Source organism: Archocentrus centrarchus, chromosome 6, assembly GCF_007364275.1.
Source record: "Archocentrus centrarchus isolate MPI-CPG fArcCen1 chromosome 6, fArcCen1, whole genome shotgun sequence".
In the NCBI taxonomy this organism is placed as follows: domain Eukaryota; kingdom Metazoa; phylum Chordata; class Actinopteri; order Cichliformes; family Cichlidae; genus Archocentrus; species Archocentrus centrarchus.
The window spans coordinates 13999075-14016997 of NC_044351.1; the positions used below are offsets into that span (position 1 = coordinate 13999075).

General features: G+C 40.6%; 5 non-coding genes across 5 annotated transcripts; all 5 read right to left on the reverse strand.

Moving 5' to 3' along the window:
• Positions 1–12437: 12437 nt before the first annotated feature.
• Positions 12438–12578, reverse strand: LOC115782396 (U4 spliceosomal RNA). The gene has a single exon (XR_004020136.1). It is a non-coding gene; the product is annotated as a U4 spliceosomal RNA (small nuclear RNA).
• Positions 12579–13156: 578 nt separating this feature from the next.
• Positions 13157–13297, reverse strand: LOC115782394 (U4 spliceosomal RNA). The gene has a single exon (XR_004020134.1). It is a non-coding gene; the product is annotated as a U4 spliceosomal RNA (small nuclear RNA).
• A 598-nt stretch (positions 13298–13895) lies between these two features.
• On the reverse strand, positions 13896–14036 carry LOC115782400 (U4 spliceosomal RNA). The gene has a single exon (XR_004020138.1). It is a non-coding gene; the product is annotated as a U4 spliceosomal RNA (small nuclear RNA).
• Positions 14037–14634: 598 nt separating this feature from the next.
• Positions 14635–14775, reverse strand: LOC115782398 (U4 spliceosomal RNA). Its single transcript, XR_004020137.1, has one exon. It is a non-coding gene; the product is annotated as a U4 spliceosomal RNA (small nuclear RNA).
• Positions 14776–15388: 613 nt separating this feature from the next.
• Positions 15389–15529, reverse strand: LOC115782395 (U4 spliceosomal RNA). The gene has a single exon (XR_004020135.1). It is a non-coding gene; the product is annotated as a U4 spliceosomal RNA (small nuclear RNA).
• Between the last annotated feature and the right edge of the window lie 2394 nt (positions 15530–17923).

The window sequence follows — 17923 nt, forward strand, 5'->3', positions numbered from 1 at the left end:
GGACATAGAGCTGACCAAATTCTATGGAGAGCACAGAACCACCTTTTAAGTGAAAGGATAAGACAGGTCCATTTCACCATAGATGCACTCCAGAACAAAATCCACCAGACTCAGCAGAAACTCTCATCACTCTTACCTCACACCATCGCAGAAGAAGTTTCTACATTTGTGGACAAAGCCCAGCTCGCACAACACATCAAAGGCAAGGAAAGACAACTACGTAAATTTCAAACTCTGCAAACCAAGGCATACCATTCATCTGTTAACAAACAGGACGACACGATAAGCAATGGAAACCAAGGAAAGTGGGTGAAGAACCTATCAGACAGGGTCCTCACCAAACCAGAAGAAAATGTGCTAGCCAAAGGACTCAACTTTGCCATAGCCCCACAACAGCTTCCTATAGTAGACCTCATCACAGCAACAGAAACCGCTATAAGAAATAACAAACTTTCTCATCCTGTAGCAGAACAGATCAGGATGAAAGTTTCAGCCACTCTCTCCAGTGCAAGACTTCCTCCATCCAACCTCACCATTCAGGAGAAGAAGGCCATCACAGCCCTAAGCAAGGATCAAAACATCACCATACTGCCAGCCGACAAGGGGAGGTGCACGGTTGTGCTGAATTCATCGGATTACCACAACAAAATTACTACACTCCTCAGTGACAACAATACTTATGAGGTCTTGAGACGTGATCCCACAAGCAACTACAAGAAAAAAGTTGTTTGCTGCCTGCAACAACTTGAAAAGGAAAAAGCCATTGACCGCCCCACTTACTACCGCCTGTACCCTGGAGAAGCCACTCCATGCATTTATGGACTCCCAAAGATCCACAAAGAAGGAGTCCCACTTCGACCCATTATCAGCAGTATAAACTCGGTCACCTACAACATTTCCAAACACCTCGCCACCATCTTATCACCGCTTGTTGGCATCACACCCCACCACATTGAAAACTCTACAGATTTTACTAACAAGGTCCAGAATCTTGTACTGGATCCAGATGAAACCATGGTGTCCTTTGATGTGGTTTCACTTTTCACTTGCATACCTACAACTGAGGCAGTGGAGACCGTCAGAAGACGACTACAGGAAGACGATTCCTTACTGAACAGAACCAGCTTCACCCCAGATCAGATTTGTGCACTTTTAGATCTCTGCCTTACCACAACATATTTTAAATACAATGATGGATTCTACAGACAGAAGCATGGATGTGCCATGGGCTCCCCAGTGTCTCCCATTGTAGCCAACCTTTACATGGAGGAAGTGGAAAGTAAAGCTCTTGGTTCTTTCAAAGGGACGGCACCTAGCCACTGGTACAGATATGTAGATGACACCTGGGTCAAAATCAAAACCCGAGAAGTAGAAGCCTTCACTCGTCACATTAACTCAGTGGATAAATACATACGTTTTACCAGGGAGGACACCAGAGATAACAAGTTACCATTCCTGGACTGTGCGGTGCTTATCGAGGAAGATGGAAGCCTCAACATTGAAGTTTACCGGAAGCCCACACACACAGACCAGTATCTCCTCTTTGACTCCCACCACCCTCTGGAACACAAACTTGGGGTGATCAGGACCCTACAACACCGTGCGGAAAGTGTTCCCTCTAAGGCAGAAGGGAAGCATAAGGAACACACACACATTAAGAAAGCCCTCAAAACATGCGGTTACCCCAACTGGGCCTTCATCAAATCAGCTAAGATGCACAGGAATGAAGGCCAAACACAAACTACAGAGAATGGGAAGGACAAGAGGAACAACATTGTCATCCCATATGTGTCAGGCTTGTCAGAGAAACTCAGAAGAATTTTCTCCAAGCATGACATCTCAGTATACTTCAAACCAAGTCACACCCTAAGACAAAAACTGGTTCATCCCAAGGACAAACCCGCCAAACACAAGATCAGCGATGTAGTGTATGCTGTTCAGTGCAGTGAAGAGTGCTCGGACCTCTACATTGGTGAAACCAAACAGCCTCTTCACAAACGAATGGCACAACATAGAAGAGCCACTTCGACAGGACAAGATTCAGCAGTACATCTGCATCTGAAGGAAAAAGGGCACTCTTTTGAGGATGCCAATGTCCACATTTTGGACAGGGAAAACAGATGGTTTGAAAGAGGAGTGAAAGAAGCCATCTATGTCCACTGTGAACAACCATCATTGAACAGAGGAGGTGGATTACGTCACCAACTTTCCCCCGCTTACAGTGCTGTCCTGAGCTCCCTTCCCAGACGTCTCAACCCCCATTCACACCTTTGTTCCAGTGACCTCAATAGGCCACAGGAAACAATGGAGCGGAGTCCTAAGTTGGTTTCAACTGAAACCACTGATTAAATATGACCCACGCCCCCTTCACACCTGGGCACATGTGTTCCAGCACATGATAAATAGAGGGTCATAACCACCTCCAGGGGACTACGCCCACAGGGGTTTAAATACCTGGGTCTCTCCACCATTTGGTTGAGAACTGAAGAAGCCTTTCGGATGAGAGGTGAAACGTCTTCAAGAAACAAAAAGAAGTCCAGTCGCCTTTTTCAAGCTCCAGAGACATCTTGAGCAATAGTTCTCCAGACATTCTGAAGATCTTTCTTTGGACCCAGGATGCTTTTTCACTCATTTTCAGTCTAGTCCTGACTATTTTCAGAGGATTTTGTGCTTTGTTAAGTCACTTAATACTGACCTATAAATCATTCAAGCATATAAAACTCAAGGGATGAAACAGTGTTGTGTCTACACAACAGACAACTTAGCAAAGAACCAATTTTAAATTGCATCTTCAGACATTTTGTTACTAGCAGCCACAAGAACTGGACTAAAAATCAGTGGCAACAGGTCTTACGGAGGGATGAATCCAAATTTGAAATTTTTGGTTCAAATTGTCCTCAATATGTTACAGAGGAGGTCCATCTGTAAAACACAGTGGAGGCTCTGTCATGGTTTATGGTTGGATGCATTTAAGCCAGTGTTGTTGGGGATGTTGTCAAAACTAATGGAATTACTAATGCAGAAAAGCTTTTGATCCGTCATGCAATGCCATCTGGAAGCATCTGATTTTTTAGCATTACAGTGATCCCAAACACTACCAATGCAGTAAAAGCATACCTAGATAGAAAAAAAATACACGTTTGTTTTTTTTCTCCGCCCTCAATTTCTACTGTCTAGACTAGAATGGCAGACTTACTGACTGGCTAACATCACTGTTCCTCTTGCCATAATGTAAGTGTGGCTAAAACTTCCACTTCCTTCAACAGCTCTAACAATGACTCTGACTTGAGTTAAAATTTAGTCTCAGTTGTGAAGTTTTCACCCATGCTACTTTCAGAGTTTAGCAGGTGGTACTGAGTTCCAAAAACACATATGGTGTTATAATAGTGCAAGCAACACCAGAACCCATTTTTAGCTGGCTATATAACAAGTGGCAAGACAAAGACAGATGAGACACAGCATGCAGAGCGTGACACAGTGGATATAGAACTTGTGTCTTAATAAACTCCCACCTGATGTCCCGACTTCAAAGTCCTGCCTCTTGTTAAGATTTCCCGGCTGAGCCTCGAGAAAAGTAGCTTATATCTCACTTCATGCTTTGCTCTCACTCAACTGCAAAGCCTCTCAGCGGTAACATGAAAGAATACTATCAGAGACAGCACTTCTTGTACAATAGGCCCTATGATTCTGGATAAAATTCATATCTCATGGGTTGACCATTTTGTCACAGAGTAACTTAAACAGACTCATATGAAATTCGAGTTTCCAGTCATTAGTGTATTCAGATGGATTTAACAAAAGATGTAATTAAACTGCTTTGAGTGTGTGAACTTGCTGCACTTTCTTGATATTTATATTTTCCTGGCTTTTCAAACTGGTTAAATCAAGAACATAACTGACTGGATTTCACCGCAGTAAAAATGGTGTAAATCTTTCTAATTGAGCTTTTACTGAAGCATTGAAACTGGGCCTCCATTTGCCTTGTCAGTCCAATAATTCAAATGCATTCATTTCAGGTCACACTTTTCCATTGAGCCACACAGGTTGAAAGTGAAATCGCACAAAATAATTTTGGACATTAACTGTCTTGCAAGAACAATAACTTAAGTACTAAATGTCCTCATGGAACCACCAAGTAGCCTAGCTCTATTAATTAAAATTTTACTAAACAATAAAACATTCAAATTGGCATGATAAGATTCTATTCTTTGTCTTTATCATTTTTCGTACCCATTTAGACATTTAATGTTGCCCATTTCCTCTGACTAATTGCTTTGACCAGGCTTGGACCTACTCTGCTGTTATAATAGGATTTTAAAAGAGCCCTTTTCTAAGGGATTATATGGCTGGCTGGTATAACTCTCTGTCTTCAGTGCACCCTCTTCTTAAATTCTGTTTCATTTAAGAAGGTCAGAATACCTTGGAGGGGCTGGGTGCATGGGAATAAATGCTTTTATAACAGAGTATATACTGGGGATTTTAGTTCATCCCCTGATAAAGCTAGTTTTACAAATTAGCTCTGGAAATATTCAGCAGTGCCAAGTCTCTAATTTCTTCCAATTTGTGGTATTACATAAAGATATAATGTATATGATTCACAATGTCTTCACTAGGCTCTATGGAGGATTACATCAAATTGCAACACTGGAAAAGGGTGGGTGTAGGGTCAACATTTGGTCACACTGTAATTTCCAATCAAGTTAAAGTTCTTTGTGAAGTTTGCTCATGATTAAAGGAGCTATATAGGCACACTTGTTAAAATACACACCATCGAAGTTTGGCCTGAGAGCAGGCAATAATCTTGTCAAAGAAATCCAATTAAAAACACCTGGATCCTGGGGAAACACGGGAGACTGGTACCTTTTGAAAAGTTATTTCTGAGAGCCGCAGGCTACTCAAGGCTACAAGGACTCTGCACCTAATAGTCTGAAAGAGCTAGGGTTTCCTTTTATGACAACCGCTACACTGGCGTGTTTATATGAACATGTAAACACACTGACTGCACACTGACTTCATGTGTCAATTCTATCACAGTTTGTTAACAGCAATAATGACAAAATGTATTAACTACTTACTTTACATAGAAGAAGCTTCATTGCACAACAAGAAACTGAAATGTTGTGTTATGGACATCCCGGTTACATTGCAGTTACACTGTGTGATTATTCACACATTCAGTCTTGCTGAGAAAATTTGAAGGAATCGCCCAGTTTTACACATGAAGAATTAAGCACATGGCATCCGAGAACTGAACCATGAAGAGTTTCTAAAATACAAAGTTCCATAATTAAATTATATGAAATAAATTGTAAATGGTTTGATTTTTGTTTAGACTGCATAATATTATTGCTGATAATTTTCTGTTTTCATTCTGATCTCACTAAGCTAACTAGTGAGCTAGGCTGTATGTTTAACCGAGCCATGATGTACCATAAGGTTGGATGAATTCTTTAGCTTTACCTTTCTTACTAGCTTGTCAAACCCATCTTTTTGTAACATTGTGCACACAATGTTAATTTGCAGTACAATGAGGGGGTTGTGTGTGTGTGTGTGTGGGGGGGGGGGGGGGGGGGGGGGCACTGAGGGAATGGTGTTGAGATTGTGTTAGTAATTACTCAGAGTGACTTGCATTTAATAACTCTGGGATTTGTTGACAGCATAATTAATATGCGCCATTGCCCAAAAGTATATTCAATTTCTGTTCTGCTGTTATGCTTATATTGTAGAAACCATATCATTAACTCAACAGCAATAAATAGTGGTATCATTGGAGTCCCCAGGGTGAAACAGGCATAAACAGGCCAACAGGTACTGTAAGCGATTCAGTACTCTAATCTCAGTGGTACAGAACCACTCGCCCTGCGGCCGGTCCTCCTCCAAGCTTGCATTCTCTACCAGAAGTCTGGGAGCTTTAGAGACCTGCGCAGTATCTTAGTTGTTCCTCTGCACTGGAAACTGCTGGAGCCACTCTCCCAGTTTGGGGGTCACTGCCCTGAGTGGAAGTCCCACAGGATCTTAGCTTGGTCATTCTCAACCACCCATGGGGACGTATCCCATTTTGACCTCGGAACTTCCAGGCCATACTTGACAAAGATACCACAGATGGATTCCATGTATGCCCTGCCTGCTAGCATCTTGCACCCTGCTGTTATGTACTGGATTGTCTCAGCATCATCTCTGCACAGCTTACCCTTGGGTCTTTTCTGGTGTGGCAGACCCAGGCCTCTATCAATCTTGTGCTTAGAGCTAGCTCCTGCGCTGCCATGATTAGTGCCTCTGTGCTCTCTTTCAGCTCAGATTTGCACAGCCATTGGTAGGATATTTCAGTATTAGCCACTTCTTCTATCTGCTGGTGGCACATGCCATGCAGAGGCCTGCCCTCCCATGATGGTTCCTGTTCTTGCTCCTCTTCTTTCTTCCTTTGTTTTTGCTGCCTGAGGTACTTACAAAGCACATGATCATTTATGTCGATCTTTCTGATGTACTCATAGTTGTTTCAAGGATAGTGGTTCTGACGCTCACTAGTCCTCAGCCTCCTTCACTTAGCGTACAGTCTCAGAGTGCTGGATTTGTGGTGAAACCCTCCATGCATGTAAGAAACTTTCTTGTCTTGATGTTAGTGGCTTCTATCTCCTCCTTTGGCCAGCTTATTATCCCAGCAAGGTATCTGACAACTGGCGGGGCATAGGTGTTGATTGCCCGGTACTTGTTCTTCCCATTCAGTGGACTCCTCAGGACTTGCCTTACTCTCTGGAGGTACTTGGTGGCTGCAGCTTTCCTAGCAGCCTCTTCATGGTTCCCATTTCCCTGTGGGATTCCAAGGTACTTGTAGCTGTCCACAATGTCAGCAATGTTGCCTTCTGGTAGTTCAGTTCCCTCAGGTCTGACTACCTTTCCTCTTTTTGTCACCATCCGACAACACTTCTCCAGTCTGAATGACATTGCAATGTTATTGCTGTATATCCTAGTGGTGTGAATCAGTGAATCAACATCTTGTTTACTTCTGGCATACAGCTTGATGTCATCCATATAGGGGAGGTGGCTGATGTTTGCTCCGTTCTGTAGTCGGTATCCGTAGCCAGTCTTTTTAATGATCTGGCTGAGGGGGTTAAGGCCTATGCAGCAAGGGGGACAGAACATCTCCTTGGTAGATCCCTCACTTGATGGTGACTTGTGCAATTGGATTGAAGTCCTCTAGTGTTATTTTCCACATCCTCACTGAGTTCGTGGTGAAGGCTCTTAGGATCCTGTTGATCTTGTTTAGTACTAGGCATTCCAGGATCCCCATATAAGGCATTGAATCATAAGCTTTCTTGCAATCAATCCAGGCGGTGCAAAGGTTGATTAGTCTGGTCTTACAATCTTGAGTGACTGCTCTGTCTACTAGTAGTTGGTGTTTTGCTTCTCTAGTATTTCTACCAGTTCCTTTCTGGGCCATGCTCATGTATTGAGCCATGTGCCTGTTCATCTTGGCCTCTATGATGCCTAACAGGAGCTTCCTTGTTGTACTAAGGCAGGTTATTGGATGCGTAGTTGGATGGGACTGGTCCCGTCTATGAATCCTAGGGGATCAGGACTGTCCGGCCTTCAATCAGCCATTCTGGGTGTGTCTTAGCCATTAGCAGCTGGTTCATTTGTGCTGCCAGGCGCTAATGGAGTGCAGTTAGCTTCTTTAGCCAGAAGGTGTGAATCATACCACAATAAGATAGAAAAAAATAGTGACAGGACTAAATATCATAAATGTAAACTAGAACTAAAATATGCTTAAAATACTAAAGGATACATGAAAACTAAAACCTAACAATAAACTATCCATCTATTCATCCATCAGTCTATTTCCTGTTGCTTATCTGGATCTGGTTCATGGGGAAAGCAGCCTAAAAACAGAGGCATAGGCTTCTCTCTCCTCAGCCACTTCCTCAAGCTCATTGAGGGGAACACCGAGGAATTCCCAGGCCAACCAAGAGACATAATCGAGCCAGCACATCATGGATCTACCCCAGGGCCTCCCACCAGTATGAAATGCCTGGAACACCGCACCCAGGAAACTCCCAGGAGGCATTTTAGTCAGATGCTTGAACCACCTCAACTGGCTCCTTTCAAAATGGAGGAGTAGCGGTTCTACGCTGAGGCCCTCCCAACTGACCTCATATTATCACCCTTCAGAGGGCAATCTGTCACTCATATCCACAACCTCTTTCTTTCAGTAACTACCTAGCGCTCATGACCATATGTGAGGGTAGAGACATAGGTCGACTGGTAAAGCGACAACTTCGCTTTCACGCTCAGCTCTCTCCTCACCACGACAGACCGCTATAGTGTCCACATCACTGCAGACACTGTGCCCATACATGTGTCAATCTTCAGCTCCACTCTCCCCTCACTCGTGTGCAAGACCCTGAGATACTTAAACTCCTCCACTTGGGGCAGCAACTCATCCCTTTATGGATAATTGGTAGATTAATGCTACTGAATATGTTTCATGATATACTGGCTGCAGTATAAAACTATGATGGAAACCCATTAGAATTATGGCCTTAAATTATCTGCTATTAAATGACTGTTTTCCAGGATTTGCCCTGAGTATAACCACTTACTCCTAAAATAAGTGATTTGACCTTAAAGTTCACTGGCAATCAGGTACAAAATCATTTAAAATTAGTTTAACTAAAATTACTGCACACGCTGAAATATATTTCAAACTTTTGTAAATTGAATTCATGACACACTGACATCATCCTAGACCTATTTTGAGGAAAGAAAATTCAGTGGTAATTAAAACATTACAATGTCATAATGCACAGCAGGTGTTAAAAATAGCTTATCTTCTCAGAACTGCATGATTACAAAACATGGCTATAGTTGTTACAGTTTAAGGCTCTTTCAGTTCTAAAAATGATGGGCTATGCTTTGATACATTCTAACAATCAAACAAAGGAAGACAGACAAAAAAACACAGATAAGACAGGAGGAGACCATTCACCTCTGCCTGAAGAGTTTTCAACGTAATTGAGGCAGAAATACAATCACGATAGCCGTCTTCCGTGTCACGATGTCACATGAGGCAACTAATTGGGGGCAACCCCTTGTACACCACGCAGTGATTAAGAGGGAAATGGCATTAGAGGATTGGAACAAGTTTAATTGGGTGTGTTGAATAACTTGATAACTTTTGAGGTTTCTGTTCATTCGTGCAATCCCTACATTACTGGTTCTCCTCCAAGAGTAACGGGCACAGCTTCGAGGAAAAAGAAAAAGAGAGCCTTACACAAAGGTGAAGCAACAAGGATGTCCATAATTGGCTGCAAATCAAAGCATCTCTTTTAGATTTGCACCTGCTTTTTTTTTTTTTTTTAAATAGAATAGGCTGTGATGTCTGTCTTTGAAGAGAAGCTTGGTTTTCCATTTGGAGCATGGAGTTGTAACTGGATTTGTGACAAACAGGATCAAAACAAAAGACCTTATGCAAAGCAGATTGCAAATTGCTTGCTGAACAAAAGATCTAAGGAAAATGATTAAAACAAGTTTTTGTTTACTCTGATCTTGAAAAATATCTTCATTTGTAATGGGCTTAATGCAAATCCCAGTGTTCATATCATGTGAGTTAAAAGAAGGACATGAAAGCAGGGCAGTGAGTTGTCCGGTAATATAGAAAAGTAGGCTTGATATTTCAGAAAGCTTTGTCAACTCGTTTTATTATGAATAATGATTCTATATCATTCTCCAAACTGGAAAGTAAAACCAATTCGCAGGAAAAAAAGAAATATTCTCACACATTTCCTGAAAGACCCGAGAGATAGGAGGGAGGTTGGGTGGGGGGAGAAAGACAGAGAGAGAGGGGATACACTGGTTTCCATAGCAATTGTCGGTACTGTCACATGGTTACCTAGGAACTAGTCCTGTGATGCTGTGCAATTTATTTGTTTATGTTTGACATGTCTGCAGCTGTCGCTTACATAAAACAAAGTCTTCCATTTTATTTCTGACTATAGAGCTGTCAGTGACATCGGAAAGGTCAGAGCTTAATAAATGACTAAATTTCAAAAATAAATAAACAGAGTACCTGACATCATTCGATTGAGAGCATAATTACTTTCTTACATTTGGAAAACACAGGGCCATAAGCAGGTCAAGAGGAATATTGGCTAAGAGGCTCCATTTGGCGCAGACTGATCAATGCTCGGCGGACGTGTATAACCGACAGTAAAAGCAAACAATTCGCGCGTCACACTGAATGTAGATTAAATGCAAAAGCCGACTTGAGTAATTAATGGAAATATGAATCACCCTTCAAAACCGGAGTTTCACCTTTGATGAACACAGCCAAATGTCTGGAAGCTTTATTCTTTTCTTTTTTTTTCCTTCCCCACAATCTGGTTAACAGAAATGAGGACTGATACCCTACAAGCAGCAAGATTACATAAAACACATTACAAGAGATCTGATTAATAAAAGATACTGAAATAAATTCCAGGATAATTGTATGACTGTTCAGACACATATAACAATAATTAAATACAGTTCATTCTTTTTAATATCGTTAATATTTTAACTGTGAGACTGTAGATGAAAATGTTTTTGCAGTCATAGAAACAAACCTGCTGACACAGGTTATAAATTTCAGATTAGACTTAATGATTTGTACTTCAACAGCTCCAATGTTGAAGTAATTTACTGTTTTGTATTTAAGTGTACTAGATTGATTACAATTTCATTTTAATGAGCACTTTCTTTTAACTGCTGCTATTACTGTGCTATTACTATTTACTATTATGGTTTTAAAAAAATGAATATATCACAGTTACATGTACTTACAATATGAAAGGGGTGGAAAGGGGGAAATGCTTTCACATGACAGGGGTGTAAAAATGTTTACAGGCTTGGCGAGAGGCTTTGGAGCTCATCTGCCAAACAAGAACACCGCCTTGATTAAACCCTCCACCCCTGCGATTGACTAAAACACACCCTTCTTCTAATCAGAGATCACTGCAATCACAAGTCTCTACGGGGTGCTAAAACGTGATTACGCAAATGGTATTTTCACTTGAGAAAAGCAATCTCAATTACAAGTGACTATTAAGCACAAAGGATCACGATGTGGCAATCATCATCAAGTTTGGAAAAAAAGAAAGCATATTTATAAATTCTTCACGTTGCTGCAATAAATAAATAGATGACCTTTGGTTTAAAGATTTTAAAAAGAAAAAAAAAATGCATGATCTGTTTTAGGCTTTTTTCATCCTCCAGTTCATCATAACTATATAGTGCCCCCTGCTGCTCTGGCAACTGCACTGCATCATTTCGTGACGCATATGTGACTATCAGAGAGAAAGGACTTGGGTTCTCAATGAATATATCTATTAAGTATGAAAACAGATAAGGGAGAGGTCAAATAGACTGATGAATGTTGAAGCTGCATGAATATCTTATATTCAACAACAACCTGGTCTTCACAGAGATTGGCAAAAGTTTTCAATTAGCTATAACTGCACATTGCAAGAACCTCATAAGCTTTGATACTGCCTCTGAACAATAAGATAACAGACAGTGACACAAAGCTGTCTGCTCCCTTATTCCTTATTATTATTAATTTAAATATCCAGTCTATCTGATTAATGTGTGCAATATACTCCCAGACAAGGAAGGAATATAAAACAACTATGAAAGTCTTCTGAAGCATCTACCACATGCTTAACTTTGCTGACAGTATTTCAAGTCATCAAGGCAGGGCACTGGCTTTCAACTAGCAATGATTGTGCCTCAGATTACCATACTGTCAGTGCAAGAGCATAACAAGCTGTGAGTGCTGGGGTGTCTTCAAAATGTGCACCAGTTAGGTTATTCTGCTGCCAGTGCAAATGCAGTTGTTGGGTTTGGAAAGGTTGCATTATGGATGCACCACTCATGTTTAGATCAATGTTATTTGGGACTGCAGTTCTGGTAGGTGGGAATAATTATTCCCAAACGTAACCTGTCTTATACTGGATGAGACTGAAGACATTTATTGAAGAAGCTACAGTAACATTTTTCTGCTCCACCTCAAGTAATTATCATTATTATTGTCACTGTTGGCTATTATGTTTCAAGTACTGCCCAAACAACAAATACACGAACTCGTCAAATGCACTACTTTCAACATCCAATTAACATGTTAAATATTTGATCACGATCTTTGAGCAAGTATCGGTCTTCACAGCAAAACGCCTGCATTCTCTGTGTTTCCCCAGATTAACTAAAGTAACACAATTCAGAGTTTTCAAAGTAAAAGTGTAACAAAACAAAAACGACGTGTTACTCACGTTTCAACTTTTGCCAAACTGATGTCTTTATGCTCTATAATCTGAATGAAGGCCGATATTTAATAACAATAGAACATTGAACCACTGTGATCGTCACCTACTGTCCGTACTGTAACTTTTCATCAACAACTATATCAGTCTCCGTAGAGACCGTCAAAAATTGCCGTTGCCGACTGTATTTCAAGTCGTCAAGGCGGGGTATTGGGTAAAGTTTTCAACTAGCAATAATCGCGCCTCGGATAAACCTCATAGGCTACGATACTGCCACTGCGCAAAGCTGAAGAGACAGTGCTGTGACGGGGAAGTGTCTCTGGGCCCTACACTTCTCTGTCACGGTTTTGGCTGTGGGCGTGGTTTGAAAATACGCGATTTATAGTTGTAATTAGGTGTATTACCAGTAATAATCTACAACCAATATCATTAGCACTGTATAAATATTTTCACAAACATGAAATTTTGCAGAGAAGAATGGATTAAACACGCAAAAACACAAGAAAGTCGTAACTGTAGTCCTAAACAACCATACGGCTGCACCTCTGCGTCACGTGTAACTGCGGTTAAACCATGTGATGACTTGTTATCAATGTGTATAAAATTGCGGGCAAAGAATCTAAAAAATTAAATTTAAAAAATCTGGCTTAAAATCAAAAGCATAAATAAAAGCACTGGAAAGAAGTTGTAACCGGAAGTGACGTGTCACCAATACCTCTTGAAGCTCCCGAAAGTCAGCACATATGGTGATCACAGGTTTCTACAAAACACAGCAACAGTGGAAGGACATAACTTATCCTACATACGCTGGACTATTAATGTAAAATGAGACTACATATTATTCTTTCATTTTCACCGAACGTAAGTCTCCGGAGAGACCGTCAAAAATTGCCATTGCCGACTATATTTCAAGTCGTCAAGGCGGGGTATTGGGTAAAGTTTTCAACTAGCAATAATCGCGCCTCGGATAAACCTCATAGGCTACGATACTGCCACTGCGCAAGGCTGAAGAGCCACAGCGGCACACGGGGAAGTGTCTCCCTTCTCTACACCTCTCTATCAGGGTTGTAGGTGGGTGTGGTTTATTATTCACAAGCCTTTTTAAAGCTGTGATTCTTGGTATGTACGCATTTAACTGAGATCATCCTCACCTACTGTAGTAGCCCAATACAATATTTACACAATTTAACACAGCTACACAAAGACTACTATAATCCTGCAGAAACAAACAAAGCACACTGCTGTTATGTGGTGTCACATGTAACTGCAGTTAAATCGAGAGGTGGCTTATCAGTGCGAGTAAAACTAGCAATAAAATAGTTTAGAAAAAGAAAAAAGATTGTGGTAAATGTACCTATGTTTTTTTTTTATTTATTTTATTTTTATTATCTGTAGGTTCAAAAGGAAATGACGTAGCCTCCGGTCCATCATTCATTGTGGCTCCGAAAACTCACTCATAAGTAAGCTAAAAGTTACAGTTAACAATATCTAAACAGCAGGAAGTTACACTAATTAAGTAATTTTTCATTAGCTGCGTTAAAAACTCCCACGGAGAAGCTGCTTTTTCAGTAAGCTTAACAATCATTATTTAAACAACAAAAAAAGCCTCCGTAGAGACCGTCAAAAATTGCCATTGCCGACTATATTTCAAGTCGTCAAGGCGGGGTATTGGGTAAAGTTTTCAACTAGCAATAATCGCGCCTCGGATAAACCTCATAGGCTACAATACTGCCACTGCGCAAAGCTGAAGAGCCACAGCGGCACACGGGGAAGTGTCTCCCTTCTCTACACCTCTCTATCAGGGTTGTAGGTGGGTGTGGTTTATTATTCACAAGCCTTTTTAAAGCTGTGATTCTTGGTATGTACACATTTAACTGAGATCATCCTCACATACTGTAGTAGCCCAATACAATATTTACACAATTTAACACAGCTACACAAAGACTACTATAATCCTGCAGAAACAAACAAAGCACACTGCTGTTATGTGGTGTCACATGTAAAAGCAGTTAAATCGAGAGGCGGCTTATCAGTTCGAATAAAACTAGCAATAAAATAGTTTAGAAAAAGAAAAAAGATTGTGGTAAATGTACCTATGTTTTTTTTTTATTTATTTTATTTTTATTATCTGTAGGTTCAAAAGGAAATGACGTAGCCTCCGGTCCATCATTCATTGTGGCTCCGAAAAGTCACTCATAAGCATGCTAAAAGTTACAGTTAACAATATCTAAACAGCAGGAAGTTACACTAATTAAGTAATTTTTCATTAGCTGCGTTAAAAACTCCCACGGAGAAGCTGCTTTTTCAGTAAGCTTAACAATCATTATTTAAACAACAAAAAAAGCCTCCGTAGAGACCGTCAAAAATTGCCATTGCCGACTATATTTCAAGTCGTCAAGGCGGGGTATTGGGTAAAGTTTTCAACTAGCAATAATCGCGCCTCGGATAAACCTCATAGGCTACGATACTGCCACTGCGCAAGGCTGAAGAGCCACAGCGGCACACGGGGAAGTGTCTCCCTTCTCTACACCTCTCTATCAGGGTTGTAGGTGGGTGTGGTTTATTATTCACAAGCCTTTTTAAAGCTGTGATTCTTGGTATGTACACATTTAACTGAAATCATCCTCACCTAGTAGCCCAATACAATATTTACGCAATTTACACAGCTACACAAAGACTGACTGTAATCATGCAAAAACACACAAAGCACACCGCTATTGTGTGGTGTCACATGTAACTGCAGTTAAATCGTGAGGTGGCTTATCAGTGCGAGTAAAACTAGCAATAAAATAATGTAGAAAAAGAAAAAAGATTGTAGTAAATGTACCTATGTTTTTTTTTTTTGTTTGTTTGTTTGTTTTTTACTTATTTTATTATTATCTGTAGGTTAAAAGGGAAATGACGTAGCCTCCGGTCCATCAGTCATTGTAGATCCGGAAACTCGATAAATACGCTAAAGCTCCACTTCCTGAAACAACAGCACATAATAACTAAGTATCTACAAACCTCTGTTTCTGACTTTGTTACATAATGACAAACTGTAAGAGTTCCTCACATTATTAATGCACTACCATATTTATTTTCCGACAATAAACAAGTCTCCGTAGAGACCGTCAAAAATTGCCATTGCCGACTATATTTCAAGTCGTCAAGGCGGGGTATTGGGTAAAGTTTTCAACTAGCAATAATCGCGCCTCGGATAAACCTCATAGGCTACGATACTGCCACTGCGCAAAGCTGACTCTATCACGGCCGGAGCAGGGGAGTCACTTCCCTGCATGCGATCCTCAGTCACGGTGTCTTGATTCATAAATTAAGACAACCGTGCGGTCTTTAAACTAAAGTCATAATCACCCACTTATCTGCCGCCAATGTTTGTTGACGTGTGCGCCTCTTTTTGTTTAAAATTATTATAAAAAGTGTTGCCATGACGCAGTGCATCATGGGAAATCACATACGCCACCGTCACCGCCCCCAGTGTTAACGGGGTGCTTCATTTCAAGGCACGCCAGTTTCAGGCTGTAAGGAAATTACGCGAACACAATAAAAACACATCCAGTTATTTCAGATGCTTTAGGAAGAGTCGTTAATCTACGCTGGCTCATTTGACTGAATTTCTAATCGCCATTTTTTTTTTTTCAGAAAAACTAACATTAACGCAAACACGCCGACCAAACTGTCACAGTTGAAAGCAGAAACAGCAAATGTCCCAAAGATGTGCATTAAAATCTGACGGCGGCGCGCAGTTTCCTCCAATAATGACCACTTTAAACGTCCAACAAAGGTAACTGCGCCGGCATGGCTTACACAACGTTATCAAAACACCACCAGATGTCAGTATAGACAAGGATAAGTCTGTTTATAGTTCAGGCAAGGCCTCACTGTAAAAACTATGCAGTCATTGGAAGGCCTATATGTACTTACCAAGCTCCAAATACATGTAAAACACTGCAGTCTTCCCATGCTTTATTTATTAACTAACAAAGCTAATGTTAATATTCAAATAGACCATCTCGCAGATTGTCGACATGTTTAAAATGATCACAAAGTAATGAAACAGCAAGGCAACCCTGTAACTGAACGAAGTCTGTACAAAGCTCAAGGCCCTAAAAACACACGGAAACTAGCGTGTTTCTCACCTGTCTGTTGCTGCGTGTCTGCTGAAAAACTCCAATTTATAATGAAAAAAAAAAATCTTTGGCAATGCTTATAGTGTTATTTCCCCCCAAAAGAAGAAGGAAAAAAAATCCAAATAGGGCGCTCAAGGTAAAGTAATTTCCATCCTGTTACAACGATGCTCCCCGGTGATGCTAGGCAAACCTATGTGGAAGGAATGAAAAATGACCAGACCGGAAATTGATTAAAACAATTCTGTCTTCTTCTTTTTTAAAAGCATAGATACGTGTGTAATGGATTACCTTTCATATTGCCTTAAACAAATTCCATGTTTGCAGAAGGCCATTAATTTTCCACTGGGTCAGAGACTATTTCAGACTGTCAACTCTGGAAGCATGACGCTTTGAATATTTATATCCCCGAGAGAGCTCTAAATGGGTAAACTGCACTGTTGTTAGCAGCGCTGACTTAAAAAAAAAAAAAAAAAAACAGTTAAAATTAGTCACAGCTTCTTCTTTCACCCCATTAATCTTCTCATTTCAAGGTATGACACCTTTTTGCTACATGTATCTGACAGCTTTAAGTTGCAAAGATATTTTTTTTCCACATACACCATACAATGGACTTCTAAACTATAGCATGTTTTGTTATAAATTAAGCAGTTTATAAAGTAATGTTAAAATTAAGTGTATTTGTATCAATTAGTTGACTTGGTACTGAGTACTTTTAATTTTTAATACTTTAAGTACATTTTCGTGACAAATCTGAAACAGAAACAGGTTTGGGGATATAGGCACTTAATTCTTGGGCATATTTGATCATCAGTATGGCTCAAAGGCTTAAGTGCAGAGTTTTAATGAAGTGCCTTCATGTGTGAGTTGAAGCAGCAGCACTATTCTTTGATTTATCAGTCGTGAAACCCTCGCCAGACCGGCCACCAGGAGGAAGGATGCTAAAAGGCACGAGGTGTGTCTCATGTTGCATGTAAGCCCCTCATAATGGCATGTACTTTGCACACTGTGTCTGATGCAGTAATGGTAATTTCACTGTGTGGATATTAGAGGCCTTTTCACTTGTTGTGAAGCTTCAGTGGGATAATGCAGGTGCTTTTGGGTGCTCAGCAGATAAGCACCGGCGTGCCAGGTGTTAAAGCTGCCTGGGCTGACACATTAGACAGGGATTTTTCTACTGCCAGAATGTCAGGCCAATGAGGCTCATAGAGGTAGGCTTGGATCACTGTCAGGGACAGGTAAGTACGCAGATAAGGGGATTACACCATGTTTGTGCCAAGTAATCTCAAATGAATCCTGCCAGCCTCTGTTTCATCCTCACCTGGAAAGCTCAAATTTGTCTTTTCTCATCCCAAGAAACACATTACATGAACAAAGTTCAATTCACAAGATGATCCTTTTAACCTGGCTTAAAATGAATTTGAGGACACACCAGGTTATGGTCACTTAACAACTGTGACAGTAATAATCTCTTCTAATTCTCTGAGGCACCTGATTGCTTTTTTT